Below are 20853 nucleotides of genomic sequence, written 5' to 3'. Positions count from 1 at the left end.
ATAGTCACCAAGCTGTACATTACATCCCACAACTTACTTAGTTTTTGATTGGAAGTTTTTAGCCTTTGACCAATATCTCCCCATTCCCTACCTCTTTGCCCCTGGTAACCAGCAGTCTACTCTGTTCCTTTGTGTTGACTTTTTTAGATTCCACATAAAAGTGTGATCATGTGGTACTTGTCTCTGTCTGACTTGCCTCACTTAGCATAATGCTGTTAAGGTCCATCCATGTTGTTGCAAGTGGCAGATTTCCTTCCTTCTCATGACCGAAAAATATTCCATTGTATATACCACATTTTCGTTATCAGTTTATTTGTTGATGAACAGTTAAGTTCTTTGCATGTTTTGGCTACAGTGAATACTGTAGTGAGCATGGGGGTGTAGATATCTTGAGATACTTATTTCATTTCCTTTGGATATATACTCAGAAGTGGTATTGATTTTTAAAAGCCTTATTGAGATGTAGCTTATAATGCCACATAATTAATCCATTTAAAGTATAAACTTCAGTGGTTTTTAGTATGTTCAGAGAGTTGAGTTGTGCATGTATCACCACAGTTAATTTAGAATATTTTGATCACCCTAAAAAGAAAAGACTATATGCCTTAGCAGTCACTCTGTATCCCCCTTCCTACTTCAGTAGGCGATCACTGAATTATTTTTTGTCTCTGTGGATTTACTTATTCTAGACACTTCTTGTAACTGAGATCATATAATATGTGGTCTTTTATGATTAGCTTTTTTTTCACTTATTGTATTGTTTTCATCCATGCTGTAGCATCACTACTTCATTCCATAATAAATTGCAGAATATTTTATTATATGAAAAGGTAACATTTTATTTATCTATTCATTTGATGTATATTTGGGTTGTTTCTACTTTGGGGCTATTATGAATAATGGTTTTATGAACATTTGGGTATAGGTTTTTGTGTGGATGTATACTTTCATTTCTTTTGGGTATGTACCAGAAGCAGAATTGCTGGATCATATGGTGATTCTATGTTAAACCTTTTGAGGAACTTCTAAATTTTTTCCACAGTGGTTGTACCATTTTGTATTCCCATCAGCTGTGTTCCAATTTCTCCACATTCTTGCCAACACTTATTACCTTTTTATTATAACTATGCTAGTGGATGTGAGGTAGAATCTCATTGTGGTTTTGTTTTCAATTTCGTCAGTGACTAATGATGTTGATCATCTTTTCATGTGCTTAGTGGCTTATTTATATCTCTTTTGGGGAAATGTCTATTCAGATCCTTTGCCTAGTTTTTAATTGGTTTATCTTATTATGATTAAGTTTTAAGAGTTGTTTGTATATTCTGTATACAGGTCCCTTTTCAGAGATATTATTTGCAAATATTTTTTCCCATTGTGTGGGTTGTCTTTACTTTCCTGATAGTATCATTTGCAGCACAAAATTTTAAAGTTTTGATCAAGTCCAGTTTATCAATTCTTTTGTTGCTTTTGCTTTTGATATTTAAGAACCTTGTGCCTAATCCAAGGTCAAGAAGATGTATTGCTAATATTGTTTTTTAAGTTTTATAGTTCTGACTCTTAGATTTAGGTCTGTGATCCATTTTGAGTTATTTTTTTTGCTTATGGTGTGAGAATGAAGCTGAATAACTCTTAATGATAGAATGTATTGGGTAAATGTAGAGTGTCTTACTGATTTGTGTTGACACTGCCCCATATACATAGAATTCCTGATTCTCATCCTGAGCAACATGCAAACAAAGTAGCACTGCAGCCTAACCTTATTTATGTTCCTATCTAATCTTTGCATCTGGCTTTAGGACCCAGGAAAGCTAGGAGACATTGTTTTCAGAAAAATGTGGGTTGGTTTAGAAAACCACAATTATACAAAGTAACTGATGACAAATCTAATTTTAGGTCTTAGGTTGTATTATTGTTCTTGTCTTCATCACAGATACAAGTTGGTTTATAATTTTATGCTTAGTCCTTTAGTAAATCCTCTATCTTTGGCACATTTTATTTGGTTTGCTCCTTCCTTTCCACTTTCCAGCTTCCTTCCTACCCATGATGAAAAGCAGAGAAATGATTTTACAGTATAATACACAACTATATATTAGACTGACTCACCATTCCTTGGTCCTTCTTAAGTTGGCAAGATGTCCAGATGTCCTATTATTTTAGCTATCTCACAGACTGTGCTTGATAGGCAGTAGTTTTTAATGGTCTGGGTTTTTTTTGTTTGTTTTTGGTTTTTTTTTTTAGTTTTATTTTTAATTCATTTTTTATATTAAATATAATTTATTGTCAAATTGGTTTCCATACAACACCCTGTGCTCATGCCAACAGGTGCCCTTCTCAATGCCCATCACCCACTTTCCCCTCTCCCCCACCCACCCATCAACCCTCAGTTTGTTCTCAGTATTTTAGAGTCTCTCGTGGTTTGCCTCCCTCCCTCTCTGTAAATTTTATTCCCCCTTCCCCTCCCCGATGGTTCTCTGTTAAGTTTCTCAGGATCCACATATGAGTGAAAACATGTGGTAACCATCTTTCTCTGCCTGACTTATTTCACTTAGCATAACACTCTCCACTTCCATCCACGTTGCTACAAATGGCCAGATTTCATTCTTTCTCATTGTCAAGTAGTATTCCATTGTATACAATAAACCACATCTTCTTTACCCATTCATCAGTTGATGGACGTTTAGGATCTTTCCATAATTTGGCTGTTGTTGAAAGTGCTGCTATAAACATTGGGGTATGAATGCCCCTATGCATCAGCACTCCTGTATCCCTTGGGTAAATTCCTAGCAGTGCTATTGCTGGGTCATAGGGTAGCTCTATTTTTAATTTTTTGAGGAACTTCCACACTGTTTTCCAGAGCAGCTGCACCAGTTTGCATTCCCACCATCTTTCCATGTTTCTATTGGCCATCTGGATGTCTTCTTTAGAAAAGTGTCCATTCATGTCTTCTGCCCATTTCTTCACTGGATTATTTGTTTCTCAGGTGCAGAGTTTGGTGAGTTCTTTATAGATTTTGGATACTAGCCCTTTGTCTGATATGTCATTTGCAAATATCTTTTCCTATTCCATCTGTTGCCTTTTAGTTTTGTTGATTTCTTTCCTTTGCAGTGTAGAAGCTTTTTATCTTGATGAGGTCCCAAAAGTTCATTTTTGTTTTTAATTCCCTTGCCTTTGGAGACGTGTCAAGTAAGAAATTGCTGTGGCTGAGGTCATAGAGGTTTTTCCTGCTTTCTCCTCTAGGGTTTTGATGGTTTTCTGTCTCACATTCAGGTCCTTTATCCATTTTGAGTTTATTTTTTGTGAATGGTGTAAGAAGTGGCCTAGTTTCATTCTTCTGCATATTGCTGTCCAGTTCTCCCAGCACCATTTATTAAAGAGACTGTCTTTTTTCCATTGGATACTCTTTCCTGCTTTGTCAAAGATTAATTGGCCATACATTTGTGGGCCCAGTTCTGGGGTCTCAATTCTATTCCGTTGGTCTATGTGTCTGTTTTTGTGCCAATACCATGCTGTCTTGATGATTACAGCTTTGTATAGAGGTTAAAGTCTGGGATTGTGATGCCTCCCACTTTGGTCTTCTTCTTCAATATTACTTTGGCTATTCGGGGTCTTTTGTGGTTCCTTACAAATTTTAGGATTACTTGTTCTAGCTTTCAGAAGAATGCTGGTGCAGTTTTGATTGGGATTACATTGAATGTGTAGATTGCTTTGGGTAGTATTAACACTTTAACAATATTTATTCTTCCAATCCATGAGCATGAAATGTTTTTCCATTTCTTTGTATCTTCTTCAATTTCCTTCATAAGCTTTCTATAGTTTTCACATACAGGACTTTTACATCTTTGGTTAGATTTATTCCTAGGTATTTTATGATTCTTGGTGCAATTGTGAATGGGATCAGATTCTTTATTTCTTTCTGTTGTTTCATTATTGGTGTATAAAATGCAACCGATTTCTGTACATTCCTTTTGTACCCTGCAACTTTGCTGAATTCATGTATCAGTTCTAGCAGATTTTTGGTGGTCTGCCGGGTTTTCCATGTATAATATCATGTCATCTGCAAAAAGTGAAAACTTGACTTCATCTTTAACAGTTTTGATGCCTTTGATTTCATTTTGTTGTTTGATTGCTGAGGCTAGGACTTTCAACACTATGTTAAACAACACTGGCGAAAGTGGACATCCCTGTCGTGTTCCTGATCTCAGGGGGAAAGCTCTCAGTTTTTCCCCATTGAGGATGATATTAGCTGTGGGCCTTTCATAAATGGCTTTTATGATGTTTAAGTATCCTTCTATCCTGACTTTCTCAAGGGTTTTTGTTAAGAAAGGATGCTGTATTTTGTCTAATGCATTTTCTGTATCTATTGACAGGATCATATGGTTCTTATGTTTTCTTTTATTAATGTGATGTATCACATTGATTGATTGGTGAATATTGAACTAGCCCTGCAGCCCAGGAATGAATCCCACTTGATCATGGTGAACAATTCTTTTTGTATGCTGTGAATTTGATTTGCTAGTATCGTGTTGAGAATTTTTGCATCCATATTCATCAGGGATATTGGCCTGTAGTTCTCTTTTTTTGCTGGGTCTCTGTCAGGTTTGGGAATCAAAGTAATGCTGGCTTCATAGAATGAGTCTGGAAGTTTTCCTTCCCCTTCTATTTTTTGGAACAGCTTGATAAGGATAGGTATTATCTCTGTTTTAAATGTCTGGTAGAATTCCTCAGGGAAGCCATCTGATCCTGGACTCTTAATTGTTGGGAGATTTTTGATAACTGATTCAATTTCTTCACTAGTTATGGGTTTGTTCAAATTTTCTATTTCTTCCTATTTGAGTTTTGGAAGTGTGTGGGAGTTTAGGAATTTGTCCATTTCTTCCAGGTTGTCCATTTTGTTGGCATACAATTTTTCATAGTATTCCCTGATAATTGCTTGTATTTCTGAGGGATTGGTTGTAATAATTCCATTTTCCTTCATGATTTTATCTATTTGGGTCCTCTCTCTTTTCTTTTTGAGAAGCCTGGCTAGAGGTTTATCAATTTTTTTTTCCAAAAAACCAACCCATGGTTTCATTGATCTGCTCCACTGTTTTTTTGTATTCTATATTGTTTATTTATGCTCTGATCTTTATTATTTCTCTTCTTCTGCTGGGTTTGGGGTGTCTTTGCTGTTCTGCTTCTAGTTCCTTTAGGTGTGCTGTTAGATTTTGTATTTGGGATTTTTCTTGTTTCTTGAGGTAGGCCTGGATTGCAGTGTATTCACCTGTTAGGACTGCCTTTGCTGCATCCCAAAGCGTTTGGATTGTTGTATTTTCATTTTCATTTGTTTCCATATATTTTTTGATTTCTTCTCTAATTGCCTGGTTGACCCATTCAGTCTTTTAGTAGGATGTTCTTTAACCTCCATGCTTTTGGAGGTTTTCCAGAATTTTTCCTGTGGTTGATTTCAAGTTCCATAGCATTGTGATCTGAAAGTGTGCATGGTATGATTTCAATTCTTGTGTACTTATTGAGGGCTGTTTTGTGACCCTGTGTGTAATCTATCTTGGAGAATGTTCCATGTGCACTTGAGAAGAAAGTATATTCTGTTCTTTTTGGATGCAGAGTTCTAAATATATCTGTCAAGTCCATCTGATCCAATATATCATTCAGGGCCATTGTTTCTTTGCTGATTCTTTGTTTAGATGATCTATCCTTTGCTGTAAGTAGAATATTAATGTCCCCTGTAATTACCACACTCTTATCCATAAGGTTGCTTATGTTTGTGATTGTTTTATATATTTGGGTCCATCCGAATTTTGTGCATAGACATTTACAATTGTTAGGTCTTACTGATGGATAGACCCTGTAATTATTATATAATACCCTTCTTCATCTCTTGTTACAGCCTTAATTTAAAGTCTAGTTTGTCTGATACAAGTATGGCTACTCCAGCTTTCTTTTCACTTCCAATAGCAAAATAGATAGTTCTCTATCCCCTCACTTTCGATCTGAAGGTGTCCTCAGGTCTAAAATGAGTTTCTTGTAGACAGCAAATAGATGGGTCTTGTTTTTTTATCCATTCTGATACCCTATGTCTTTTGTTTGGAGCATTGAGCCCATTTACATTCAGTGTTGTTAGTGAAAGATGGGTTTTGAGTCATTGGGTTATCTGTAGGTTTCATGCTTGTAGTGATGTCTCTGGTACTTTGTGGTCCTTGCAACATTTCACTGACAGAGTGCACCTTAGGATCTCTTGTAGGTCTGGTTTAGTGGTGATGAATTCCTTCAGTTTTTGATTGTTTGGTAAAGTGTTTATCTCTCCTTCTATTCTGAATGACAGACTTGCTGGTTGAAGGATTCTTGGCTGCATATTTTTCCTGTTTATCACATTGAAGATTTCCTGCCATTCCTTTCTGGCCTGCCAGGTTGCAGTAGATAGGTCTGCTACTACCCTTATGTGTCTATCTTTGTAAGCTAGGGCCCGTTTATCCCTAGCTGCTTTCAGAATTCTCTCTTTATCCTTGTATTTTGCCAGTTTCACTATGATATGTTGTACAGAAGACCGATTCAAGTTACCTCTGAAGGGAGTTCTCTGTGCCTCTTGGATTTCAATGCCTTTTTCCTTCCCCACATCGGGGAAGTTCTCAGCTATGATTTGTTCAAGTATACCTTTAGCCACTTTCTCTCTCTCTTCTTCTGGAATTCCTATGATATGGGTATTGTTCCATTTGATTGCATCACTTAGTTCTCTGATTCTCCCCTCTTATTCCTGGATTTTTTTTATCTCTCTTTTTCTCAGCTTCCTCTTTTTCCATAATTTTATGTTCTAATTCACCTATTCTGTTCTCTGCCTCTTCAATCTGCACCGTGGTCATCTCCATTTTATTTTGTACCTCATTTATATCATTTTTTAACTCATCACGACTATTGTTTAGTCCCTTGATCTCTGTAGCAATAAATTCTCTGCTGTTCTCTATGCTTTTCCAAGGCCAGCAATTAATTTTATAACTATTATCCTAAATTCTTGTTCTGTTACATTGCTTAAATCGGTTTTGATCAATTCGTTAGCTATTGCTACTGCCTGGAGTTTCTTTTGAAGAGAATTCTTCCATTTCGTAATTTTGGCTAGTTTTCTGCCCCTTAGTGCATTTTAGAAGCTTGTTATGTGCTCTGCAACTGAGAGCACTGCTATATTAAAGGGGGGTTATACACTGTCCAGGGCCTGACCCTTCAGGTGGGGTTTTTTTAGAGATTGTTACTTGCTCTCTGTTGTTGTGACTTTGGTTATTTTATTACCCTACTTGTAGTGATATTTTGGACCCTCCACCAGATGTGTTTTTATTTGTTGCTTGGAGTAGCCCTGTAAAGGAAAACATAGAGAGAAACAGGAGACAAAAACACACAAACAAATAACACAAACAAGTAAAAAGAAAAAAAACAAAAAACTCAAAACAAAAAACCTAGAAACACTGAGTAGAAGTAAAGGACAGGGTGGAAGTGGTGCTGATGGAAGAGTACATACAACTAGAGAAATGACAGGAGTGGAGACAAAGAAAAAATAAACATTAACTAGTCAGAGTGACTAAAAGGATTAATCCAGAGAGAGAGAAAAGAAAATAAAGAAGGAGGCGGGGAAAAAGAAAGGTAGATAAAGTTACCCAGACAGAGAAAGCATATGGCTTGATTATTCCAGGGAGAGAGAAAGGAGTGTAAAGAAGGAGATGTAGAACATGTATCAAGAGAATGGATTAAATATGTCTGTTTAGAGAAATCACTAACCAGGGTAACCAGCCTAGGGGAGGGAAGAGATGATGATGAGAAATGGGGCAGAGAATATATCTATATATACAGAATTGACCTAGAATTAATCCAGACAGTGCTGCATTGCTGCTCTGGGGGACCTGTCCACAGGGTCTGTCCAGCTCTGTGGGTAATGCAGTTACCCAGTGGGAAGGGGCGTGGTTTGGTGCATTCTGGACCCACCTCTAATATGGGCTCCTGGACTGATCCCTGAGGCCCCGTCTTGTTGGTGGTGGTGTGGTGGGGAAATGGCGATCCCCCAGTCTCTTCTCCATGGACCCGGACCCTGTAGGCTGTGTTTGAGTCGTCCTCACTGTGCCGTGGGCACAGACGGGGTGGTCCTTCTTGCTCCTCCACCTCCCCTGACCCTGTGCTTGGCTAGGATTCAATGTCCCGCTGCGTGCTCTCTGGCACTGGGGAAGCGCCTCTTAGTGCTTCCTGATATGTGGTCCCAGCTGGCTTTGTCTGTGCTGCCGCACTTCAGTGAGGACCGCCTTCTCCTAGACTGCGTGGCCGATCTTGCCGTCGAGCCCCAGGGGTGGCAGATGCAGGCAGGCCTAGTGTCTTTCCACAGCCCTCCAGGGAGGGGACCACTTTCTCCAACTGCAGACTGTACCCCTGACCTACCACCTAACACACTCCTGGCTCCCCTCCCCAGGTACATAAACAGGGAGCCGGCCCCTGTCCGAAGAAAACCCCACAGTTACAGATAGGATCCCTCTCAGTCCCAGTCTGAGGTCTTTCTCCTGTCCAGATATAGTCCTTCACTTGCCTAGCCCCTCTTTCGCTTCGCTTTGTCTCTTCGCAGAAGGGCATCCCTCCCCCCATGCCTACATGGCCTGTTTTATCTCCCATAGTTCGCAATCACTCTCCTATCTTTTTTCCAGTTGATCCGTTTTCTTCCTGGTAGATTCAGTCTCTTTTCCTCCCAGACTCTGGGGCTCAAGGTCCTTTGGCTTTAGCACTTCTTTGTTTGAGAGACGCGGGAGATATGGATCCCCCTACTTCTCCATCATGTTCTTAGTGGTCTGTTTTGGGTTGGCAAAGTGGGCGAGAAAGTGACTGTAAACTTTCTCCTTTGCTAGGGTTTTGGTATATGGTATATGATAGTTCAGTGCTTCCATTTTATCCCAGCTTGGTCCATATATTGTGCACACAGAACTGTATATTGGTATCCTCAGCTACCTCATCGGAATTGCCTGGTGTTTAGCTAAGGAGTATTGCAGAAATCAATCTGGAGGCAGGTAGAAAAGTTTATTCCTACTTTCTACTCTGTACAGTATTTTAATTTTGCGTAGGAGACCCTTTTTTTTTTTTGAACCAGTGTTCATTGCATTTGTTTTTAAGCAGCTATTGAGAAGCCGAGGAGCAGAATTTGACTTTTGTTGAGAGTGGATATGATCAACTTTAGAACAGTACATCTCAATTGGAAAAGAGAGCTTTTTTTTTTTTAATTGAAGTATAGTTGACACATAATGTCGCATTAGTCTCAGATGTACAACATAGTGATTTAGAAAAGAGCTTTTATCTCAGTAAACTTAAGGTACCAAATGTAATTGAGGTCAAACTTTTTTCATTTATTAGCCATTAAGAATTCATTTTTAAGGATTTTCCTTTTCATGTGTTTTATATTAGAGATTTAGTCTTTTCTTGACATACACAACTCTTTGAGAGCTGTTAGTATGTTTTGCAGTAAATTTAGGTCCTTGAGATGGATCCCTAAACAAAATTTTTTATTGTCAGGTGAACAGACTGCTTTACAAGGTATGCCTTTAGCAATATCCCCCTTTATCTTCTTTAAATCAACCATCTAATCTTAAGTTTCCTTTTGTTTTTAGGTGAAAGGTATCTTTTCCCTTTTATTTTATGAAGCAGAGGTTATATATTGGCATCTTTCACTCATGTTTTATTTAGCTTAGCCAATGTTTTATTTAAAAATTGAGCTAACTTTTAAAAATTGGGAGATTTCATATAAAAACCCAGATTTCAACCTTCTGTTAAAAATCTGAGAGTGCAACACTGAGTGGGCACTGATGCTAAATAGCAGCTGGTGCCTTTGGAGCTCAGGTTTGCCAGTTACCACCCCTCCTGTGTTGTCTCCTGCTTTGCCTGCTTTACATTTGTTACCTCCTGAAACTTGTAGGCATTTTGGGCTTATGGTCTCTGCTTCAAAATGATACTAGTGTAAGACTTTACATGTTCAGCCATGTTTTGCGATAATGATTCATTATGTCATATATTGCAACCCTGACTAACATCCGAAGGTGCATATAGTATGAAGTTTATGCACAGGAGTTTTCCAAGGCCTTAAGAGACATAGCAGTTTTTTCTTCTTTCTCGTAAAGAGAGAGAGAGCACCCCAAAATGTGTAAGTTTCAGGAGGGATAAAACTGGATCCACCCCTGTGGAGAATCACCTATAGACCTTTTAAAAAGAGTAAAGATTCCTGCGCCACACCTTCTCCAGGCATATGCAATCAGAGTCTGTGGGCAAGGGACTCAGGCATATCTAAATTTTTAAGTAGCTCCTCTGGTGATAATTATGATACATACGCAGGCTTAAGAACTACTTTATTAAAAATATTAATTCAAAGGGATATATGCATCCTTATGTTTATAGCAGCATTATCTATGATAGCCAAATTATGAAATAGCCCAAGTGTTCATTGAGTCATAAATGGATAAAGAAGATTTTGTGTGTGTGTGTGTGTGTACACACACACACACACACACACACACACACACACATATATTGGAATATTACTCAACCTTAAAAAAGATTGAAATCTTGCTATTTGCAATGTCATAAGTGGAGCTGGAGAGTATTATGGTAAGTGAAATAAGTCAGTTGGAGAAAGACAAGTACCATATGATTTCACTCATATGTGGAATTTAAGAAACAAAACAAATGAGCAAAGGTAAAAAGAAAGGAAGGAAGGAAGGAAGGAAGGAAGGAAGGAAGGAAGGAAGGAAGGAAGAAAGAAAGAAAGAAAGAAAGAAAGAAAGAAAGAAAGAAAGAAAGAAAGAAAGAAAGGCAAACCAAGAAACAGACTCTTAACTATAGAGAGCAAACTGCCAGAGGGGAGGAGGGGGTGGGTGGGTGAAATAGATGATGGGGATCGAGGAGTGCACTTGTGATGAACACCAGGTGTTGTATAGAAGTGTTGAATCACTGTATTGTACACCTGAAATTAATATTACATTGTATGATAACTGGAATTTAAATAAAAACTTAAAAGAATTACTATATTTAAAAAAGTAATTACTTGAGCTATATTAAACCATTTTAATACTAAAAGGATTTGTTAATATATTTGAACTATGGCAGTGGATTTGTTTTACAGACATTCAAAACTGAAGGGCTTAGGAACCGTTGCCACTTTGAAGACCAGTCAGACAAATGAGAGGACATCTAGGAAACTAAAATGTAATGTCAATAGGAAAATGTGATTTGACTGTAAAAAAAAAGTATGCTTTAATTTTTAAGGAATTCTTGAAGAACTTTTCTTATATCTGTGGTAATTGTCCATTCATGTGTAATTGCATCAGCAGTTTTTGTTTTGCTAGTATTTATGTGAATATTTGCTTTGGGAAGCATTATTATATAGGTGGAATCAGGTAGAGATTCTGAGTTACTATAATCTAAGATGGTAGCAGAAAGGAAAATAATATTGCAGCCTGATAAAACTGCCTCTATTCTTATTGCTTGAAGAGTTTGAATGGTTATATTTTAAAGCATTGGTTTTGGAAATTTGTGGGGATGTTTTTAATTGTCAGAGTAATTGGGGATGCAGATTGGCTACTGGCCTTTAATGGGTAAGACTACAGGCATCTTGTAGTACATGAGATAGTACTGCACAAGGAAGAATTGTTCCACATGCTACATGACTTTGAGTGTCCTACTGACATTCATGTAGGCAGAAAAACATGTTTCTAATGATCTGGACTTAAGATATTTAAACAAAATGTTTTTTGCATTGTTTTAAATATCCCTGAATTTTTGGGGACTATAACTACCATGTGAACTACGGGAAGATTTTACTTTGTTTAGTTTGGAAATTTACTAAAAATTGTTCATTATTTCATGTCTGACAAGACTGCTATTCAGTCATCAGTTCAATACACCCATTAGTCTATACTCAAGCTTTGCTTTCAGGGTGATTCTATGTTTAGGTACAGGCAAGCATCTGACTAACCTAAGCATTTACATAATGAAAATCAATTTTTTGTATTGCATTTAGTAAATTGCTGAATGTATCACATTCCATAAATTATATTGATTATTTTGAATTTTATATTTAGGCAGGTTATATTTTTGAATTTCACTTCAAGATAATAAAGGAGGTACTGTAAATTATGTTATAAAAAGGTACTTTTGCTCTTAAAAAGTTGAGAATTGCTATTTTATTTTTTATTTTTTTGAAAATTGGTATTTAAAAACAGTGATTCTTAAGCATATCAGATTGACCTGTGGAAGTTTTGAAAGTGATCATTGTGAACCTCCCCTACAAATACTAATTTAATAGTTGTCTAGAAATTCTAGGAACTCTACAAACCTTTTCTACTTCACGACATACTTAGATTATATTCTTTGTATTACACACCTAGAGTGAATGAAGGCAGCTGCTTCAGGCGTCAGGTGACAATTTCTGGGGATTCTGGTGGCCCCAGTTTTGTCCAGCCCTGTCCTGCCATGCTAGCAGAGATGTATTGACAGCTTGGATGCTTGGAATGCTCCTTGAAAACTCAAATTCTATCTTTTATAACTGCATACATATATCGAATATCACCTTGTACTTATTAAAATCTTACCATTTTACTTCTCAGTTATATCTCAATAAAGCTGAAAAAACAATTTGGGACTCTTGAATTTCACCCCAGTAATTCTTTTAAATTAAATTAAATTAAATTAAATTAAATTAAATTAAATTAAATTAGATTAGATTAGATTAAATTAGATTTAATATGATTTAATTTATTTATGATTTATTTTTTATTTACATCCAAGTTAGTTAGCATAAGTGGAATAATGATTTAAGGAGAAGTTTCCAGTGATTCATTCCCTATAACACCCAGTGCTCATCCCAACAAGTGTCGTCTTTAATGCCCCTTACCCATTTAGCCCATCCCCCCCAACTCCTCCAGCAACCCTCAGTTTTTTCTCTGTCTTTAAAAGTTTCTTATGTTTTGTCCCCCTCCTTGTTTTTATATTATTTTTGCTTCCTTTCCCTTATGTTCATCTGTTTTGTCTCTTAAAGTCCTCATATGAGTGAAGTTATATGATATTTGTCTTTCTCTGATTGACTGATTTTGTTTAGCATAATACCCTCTGGTTCCATCCATGTAGTTGCAAATGACAAGATTTCATTCTTTTTGATTGTAGAGTAGTATTGTATTGTATATATATACACCACATCTTTATCCATTCATCTGTCGATGGACATTTTGGCTCTTTCCTTACTTTGGCTATTGTTGATAGTGCTTTAATAAACATTGGGGTGCATGTGCCCCTTTGAAACAGCACACCTGTATCCCTTGGATAAGTACCTAGTAGTGCAGTTGCTGGGTCATAGGGTAATTCTATTTTTAATTTTTTGAGGAACCTCCATACTGTTTTCCAGAGTGGCTGCACCAGTTTGCATTCCCACCAGAAGTGCAAAAGAGATCCTCTTTCTCCGCATCCTTGCCAACATCTGTTGTTGCCTGAGTTGTGAATTTTAGCTATTCTCACTGGTGTGAGGTGGTACCTCATTTTGCTTTTAATTTGTATTTCCCTGATGATGAGTGATGTTGAGCATTTTTTCATGTGTCTGTGAGCCATTTGGATGTCTTCTTTGAGAAGTGTCTATTCATATTTTTGCCCATTTCTTCACTGGATTGTTTGTTTTTTGGGTGTTGAGTGTGATAAGTTCTTTATAGGTTTTTGGATACTCACCCTTTATCTGATATGTCATTTGCAAATATCTTCTCCCATTCCATCAGTTGCCTTTAGTTTTGCTCATTGTTTCCTTCATTGTGCAGAAGAAGCTTTTTGTTTTCATGAGGTCCCAGTAGTTCATTTTTGCTTTTGTTTCCCTTGCCTCCAGAAACACATTGAGTAAGAAGTTGCTGCGGTCGAGGTCAGAGAGGTTTTGCCTGCTTTTTCCTCTAGGATTTTGATGATGTCCTGTCTTATGTTTAGGTCTTTTATCCATTTTGAGTTTATTTTTGTGTATAGGGTAAGAAAGTGGTCCAGATTCATTTTTCTGCATGTCACTCTACAGTTTTCCCAGCACCATTTGCTGAAGAGACTGTCTTTATTCTATTGGATATTCTTTCCTGCTTTCTCAAAGATTAGTTGGCCATACATTTGTTGGTCCATTTAGGGGTTCTCTATTCTGTTCCTTTGACCAGACTGTCTGTTTCTGTGCCAGTACCATATTGTCTTGATAATTACAGCTTTGTAATATATCTTGAAGTCTGGGATTGTGATGCCTCCAGCTTTGGTTTTCTTTTTCAAGATTGCTCTGGCTATTCAGAGGCTTTTCTAGTTCCATACAAGTTTTAGGATTTTTTGTTCTAGCTCTGTGAAGAATGCTGGTGTTATTTTGATAGGGATTGCATTGAATATGTAGATTGCGTTGGGTAGTATTGACATTTTAACAATATTTGTTCTTCCAACCCATGAGCATGGGATATTTTTCTGTGTGTGTGTGTGTGTGTGTGTGTGTGTGTGTGTGTGTGTGTGCACACGCATGCGTGCATGTATCTTCTTCATTTTCTTTCATAAGCTTTCTATAGTTTTCACTGTATAGACTTTTCACCTCTTTGGTTATGTTTATTCTCAGGTATTTTATGGTTTTTGGTGCAATTGTAAATGGGATCGATTCCTTGATTTCTCTTTCTGTTGCTTCATTATTGGTGTATAGGAATGCAACCGATTTCTGTGCATTGATTTTATATCCTGCGACTTTGCTGAATTCATGGATCACTTCTAGTAGTTTTTTAGTGGAATCTTTTGGGTTTTCCATATAGAGTATCATGTCACCTGCGAAGAGTGAAGGTTTGACCTCCTCCTGGCCAATTTGGATGCCTTTTATTCCTTTGTGTTATCTGATTGCCAAGGCTAGGATTTCCAATATTATGTTGAATAACAGTGGCAAGAGTGGACAACCTTGTCATGTTCCTGATTTTAGAGGGAAAGCTCTCAGTTTTTCCCCATTGAGGATGATATTAGTGGTGGGTCTTTAATATATGACTTTTATGATCTTTAGGTATTATCCTTCCATCCCTACATTCTTGAGGGTTTTTATCAGGAAAGAATACATTTTGTCAGATGCTTTCTCTGCATCTATTGAGAGGATCATGTGATTCTTGTCCTTTCTTTCATTGACGTGATGAATCATATTGATTCTTTTGTGGATATTGAGCCAGCCTGCATCCCATGTTAAATCCCACTTGGTCATGGTGAATAATTCTTTTAATGTATTGTTGGATCCAGTTGGCTAGTATCTTGTTCAGGATTTTTGCATCCATGTTCATCAGGGAAATTGGTCTGTAGTTCTCTTTTAGTGGGGTCTTGGTTTTGGAATCAAGCTAATGCTGGCTTCATAGAAAGAGTTAGGAAGTTTTCCTTCCATTTCTATGCTTTGGAACAGCTTCAAAAGAATAGGTGTTAACTCTTCTTTAAATGTTTGGTAGAAATTCCCCTGGAAAGCCATTCAGCCCTGGACTCTTGTTTTTTGGGAGATTTTTGATTACTGATTAGATTTATTTACTAGTTATGGGTCTGTTCAAATTTTCTAATTCTTCCTATTTCAGTTTTGGTAGTTTATAGGTTTCTAGGAATTTGTCCATTTCTTCCAGATTGCCCAATTTATTTGTGTATAATTGCTCATAATACTCTCTTATTATTGTAAGAGAATTAATATTTTACTGTATGGTATTTGCATTGTTGGTTCCAATATCTCTTCCTTCTTTCTTGGTTTTATTTATTTTTTTAATTTTTTAAAATATTTATTTATTTTTGAGAGACAGAAACAGAGTGTGAGCAGGGGAGGGTAAGAGAGAGAGGGAGGCACAGAATCTGAAGCAGACTCCAGGCTCTGAGCTGTCAGCCCAGAGCCCGATGCGGGGCTAAAACTCACGAACCACGAGATCATGACCTGAACTGAAGTCGGAGGCTTAATCGACTGAGCCACCCAGGCGCCCCATTCTAGGTTTTATTTATTTGGGTCCTTTCCTTTTTCTTTTCTTTTCTTTTCTTTTCTTTTCTTTTCTTTTCTTTTCTTTTCTTTTCCTTTTTTCTCTTTTTTTTCTTTTCAGTTTTTTAAAATGTTTATTTTTGAGAGCGAGAAAAACAGAGCACAAGCGTAGGAGGGGCAGAGAGAAAGGGAAACACAGAATCTGAAGCAGGCTTAAGGCTCTGAGCTGTCGGCACAGAGCCTGACATGGGCTTGAACTCATGGACCACAAGATCCTGACCTGAGCTGAAGTCAGACGCTTAGTGATTGAAACATCCAGGCACCCCTTTTCCTTTTTCTTTTTGATCACACTGGCTAGGGGTTCATCAATTTTGTTAATTCTTTCAAAGAACCAGCTCCTGGTTTCATTGATCTGTTCTACTGTTCTTTTGGTTTCGATAGCATTGATTTCTGCTCTTATCTTTATTATTTCCTGTCTTCTGCTGGTTTTGGGTTTTATTTGCTTTTGTTTTCCAGCTCTTTAAGTTGTAAGGTTATATTGTGTATCTGAGGCCTTTCTTCCTTCTTTAGGAGGCCTGGATTGCTATATACTTCCTTCTTATGATTGCCTTTGCTGTGTCCCAGAGGTTTTGAGCTATAGCGTTATCATTTTCGTTGGCTTCCATGTACTTTTAATTTCTTCTTTAACTTCTTGCTTAGCCTATTCATTCTTTAGTAGGATGATCTTTAGTGTCTAAGTATTTGTTGTGTTTCCAAATTGTTTCCTGTGGTTGATTTTGAGTTTCATAGTGTTGTGGTCTGAAAATAATGCACGATATAATCTCTATCTTTTTTAACTTGTTGAGGGCTGATTTGTGTCCAAGTATGTGGTCTATTCTGGAGAATGTTCCATGTGCACTGGAGAAGAATGTGTATTCTGCTCCTTTAGGATGAAATGTTCTGAATATATCTGTTAAGTCTATCTGGTCCAGTGTGTCATTCAAAGCCATTGTTTCCTTGTTGATTTTCTGTTTAGATGATCTGTCCATTTCTAAGTGGGGTCTTGAAGTCCCCTACTATTATGGTATTATTATCAATGAGTTTCTTTATGTTTGTGATTTATTGATTTATATATTTGGGTGATTCATGTTTGGAGCATAAATGTTTACAGTTTTTAGCTCTTGGTGGACAGACCCCTTAATTATGATATACCCTTCTTCATGCCTTGTTGTTACAGTCTTTATTTTAAAATCTAGATTGATATAAGTATGGCTACTCTGGCTTTCTTTTTCCGACCTTACTTTCAATGTGAAGTTGTCTTTAGGTCTAAAATGGGTCTCTTGTAAACAGCGTATTTCTGGATCTTGTTTTCTTATCCATTCTGTTACCCTATGTCTTTTGATTGGAGCATTTAGTCCATTGACATTTAGAGTGAGTACTGAAAGATATGAATTTATTGCCATTATGTTGCCTATAGAGTTGGAGTTCTGGTTGTGTTCTCTGGTCCTTTCTAGTCTTTGTGGCTTTTGGTTGTTGTTGTTGTTTTTTCCCCATCTTTTCTCTCCTCAGTGATGCCCCTTTAAAATTTCTTGTAGGGCTGGTTTAATGGTCACAAACTCCTTTTGTTTTTGTTTGTCTGGAAAGCTTTTTACCTCTCCTTCTATTTTGAATGACAGCCTTGCTGGATAAAGAATTCTTGGTTGTATATTTTTCCGATCCAGCATATTGAATATATCCTTCCAGTCCTTTTTGGCTTGCCAAGTTTCTTTGGATATGTCTGCTGTGAACCTGATCTGTCCTCCCTTATAGGTTAAGGCCTTTTTTTTTTCCCTTCCTGCTTTCATGACTCTTTCCTTGCCTGAGTATTTTGTGAATTTGACTATGATATGCCTTGTTGATGATCAGTTTTGTTGAATCTAATGGGAATTCTCTGTGCTTTATGGATTTTGATGTCTGTGTCTTTTCCCAGGTGAGGAATGTTTTCTGTTATGATTTGCCCACAGAAGCCTTCTACCCCCTTTTCTCTTCATCTTCTGGGACCCCTATGATTCAGATGTTATTCCTTTTTAATGAGTCACTGTGTTCTCTAATTCTTAAATTAAATTGCGTTCTTTTGCCTTAGTTTCCCTCTTTTTTCTGCTTCTTTATTCTCCATAAGTTTTTCCTCTATATCGCTGACTTGCTGCTCTGCTTCATCCATCTGTGCTGCTGTGGCATTCATTTGAGATTGCATCTGGTGCAGACATCTTGCTCGTATCTGTGTTGATTAAGTCCTTGGTTGTCATTTTTTCCTGTTCTTTCTTTTGGGGTGAATTCCTTTGTTTCATCATTTTGAGGGAAGAAAAATAATTAATAAAATAAAAAATAAATAAAAATTAAAAAATTAAAAGCAATGAAAATAATCAAATAAAGGATGCTTGATTCTAGGTGTGTTTTGGTCTTATTGTTGAAAGAAGCTTGGTAGAACAGAGAAAAAAGGAAGGAAAAGAAAGAAAAAAGAAAAAAACCATCAAAACGTTTGAAAATTAAAAAAGTGAATACAAGAAAATAGAATAAAATGAAATGATGAAAGTAAAATAGACTTTTAAAAATTTACAAAAAATAAAACATAGTAGAAAAAAACTAAAGGAAAATCTTTTTCATAAAAAAAAGTAAAAATAAATTTTTTGAAAGTAAAATAGAATTTAAAGCATTTACAAAATTAAAAAATATAGTAGAAAAATTAAAGAAAAATCTTTTTTATAAAAACCAAAATAAAAATATTTTCTCTGTCGGTATTCAAGAATAAGAGAAGAAAAAAAAATTGAATAGGTGACCAGGGAACAGAATGAACTATGATTGAAATTATATCCAGTTTACCCTAGATGTCAAACTATGAAGCACTTTATAGTCCATAAACTAAGCAGGCAGATAGACTTGTGCTGTTCCTCAAGGGGGTGATTGGCCCAGCTGAATGGGGCTTGGCATAATGACTCCGTTCTCCACCAGATGGTGCTGCTTAGTTTACTGGGGTGGATAGTTGTGTGTATGTGCATGCGCAGGAGGGATGAAAATAGGGTTACTCAGCTACCCAGTATCTAGTATCAGAACTCTCTACTCTCCTGCTGACAGTTAAGCACCCCTCCTTTGTCTCTGGCTTCTGTCCACTCCCCACTTCTAAATTGTCCACAAACAAGCCTTCAGCCTGCCAAGTGGCACCTCCCTCCTGAGTTTTATCTCAAATGGGGTGTGTTTCTGAACCTCACACTTCTGAGGGCCTTGCGGCTTTGACCCACTCAGACCCTCTAGGGGTCTTGCTGAGCAATGGCCAGGTGTCAGCCCACCTGCAGGAATGTTCAAGAGACTGTACTGCTGCCAATGCCCAGAGTCTGCGGCTGGGTGCCAGCCTGTCCCTGAAAAAGTTTGTATGATTGTGTACCTTAATCACCCTTAATGTCCTTGTTCCAACACCTGCAAACATGGCTGTACTCTTGGGTCTACTGGGACCTTTTCCTGTGGGGAGGCTGCACAGCCTCTACCAAGTGTCCTCGCAGCAGGGGAACTGCCTCTCCCTGTGTGGCCCAAGGACCCCTGTGACCTCACTGTCTGCTCCTGAGGATTCGCCCTTCCCACCAGAGCTCCACCAGGTATCGAGCTAGGGGGTTTCAGACTCTGCACTCCCCTATTTATAGAGTCATTAATGGCATTTAATTCCTCTCCTTTCTCCCTTTCTTATTCGGTCCCTTGTGGGTGTTTTCTCTCTCTTTCTCTCCAGCTACTTTCGGGGGGAGTGCTTTTCCTGTTCTTTCCCCCGTGTCTCCGTCCTCTCTCTGCAAGTAAAAACAGCTCCCTATTCTCCGTGGCTTCTCTCTCCTCCAGTTCATTTCTCCATACCACGTACCTGCCAAGTTTTGTGGTTCAAGTTGTGCCGATTGTTGTGTTAATCCTCAAATCAGTTTTCTAGGTGTGCAAGATGGCTTGGTGTTGACCTAGCTGCAATTCAGGGATGAGAGAGGCAAAAAAAAACTTCAGTGCAGTTCTGCCATCTTGGCCCCTCCCTTCTACCCCAGTAATTCTGATTTTGCTGTGTGATCTTTAAATCTAGTACTCTAATGAATGCCCTGGATGATTCAGATCCAGGTAGTAGTACTTGGATTGCACTGTGAACAGTCCTACTCTTGAGGGATAAGTGCAATAACTGTGTAGCATCTGACAAAGAGAATAAGGGAAGGTTATGCTCCTTTCTAAGGGTGTGGGAGGTGTTAAGAGATTGCTGAGATAAAGTGGAGATATGAAGCTCCTGCTTAGTTGGATTTGTTGTATCACAGAGAGCAATTGCCTTGCTGGAAATGGTAGAGCAAACAGTACTGAGGAACAAAAGCCCGGGAAGAGCTCATCTTGCTCCTTGTACATGAATTTAAACTGTGAGGGATTATGTCCTAAGAAGCTGAGCAGATTTATAGATAAAATACAGATCTACTCTAGGTAATCTTGGAAAAACATGATGAAAGAGGTAAGTGCTAAGAGGCTTTGAGAGGCAAAACCTCTTTTTTTTAGAAAGAATAAAGGGAATTGTCGAGACTCTTGAGTTCCAGGGTAACATTCAGTGGAAGTTTAGAGTATTTTAAAAGCATTGTGGGAGTGGACAGTTCTCCCTGGGTATGAGCTGGTGGTGAGAGCTAACCGATGGATGGTGGAATCCAGATCTAAGGCGAATCTGAGGCAGAATACCTTCCAGGCAGAAGATGCCCAGCAGCGTGGGGAGACAGACTGAGGGTGGAAAGATTTTGACAGGTTAGTGGAACTGAAAGTTGTCTGGAGTGGCTGGAAACCCACATGTTATTAACATTAACCTCCCTAAATAGATGTTATTGGAACACTGTTGGAGAAATGCTGATGTACTGGAAATAGGCCTGGGCAAAGAATCAAGAAGC

The 20853-nt window shown here is 37.8% G+C and overlaps 1 protein-coding gene across 17 annotated transcripts in view; it reads left to right on the top strand.

The window, feature by feature from the left end:
* Positions 1 to 20853, top strand: part of PSD3 (pleckstrin and Sec7 domain containing 3) — a 796422-nt gene that overhangs the window by 291303 nt on the left and 484266 nt on the right. The gene's annotated exons all lie outside the window — the stretch shown is intronic.

The sequence above is a fragment of the Leopardus geoffroyi genome, chromosome B1 (genome assembly GCF_018350155.1).
Source record: "Leopardus geoffroyi isolate Oge1 chromosome B1, O.geoffroyi_Oge1_pat1.0, whole genome shotgun sequence".
Lineage (NCBI taxonomy): Eukaryota > Metazoa > Chordata > Mammalia > Carnivora > Felidae > Leopardus > Leopardus geoffroyi.
This window is presented reverse-complemented; position numbering and strand designations above follow the sequence as displayed.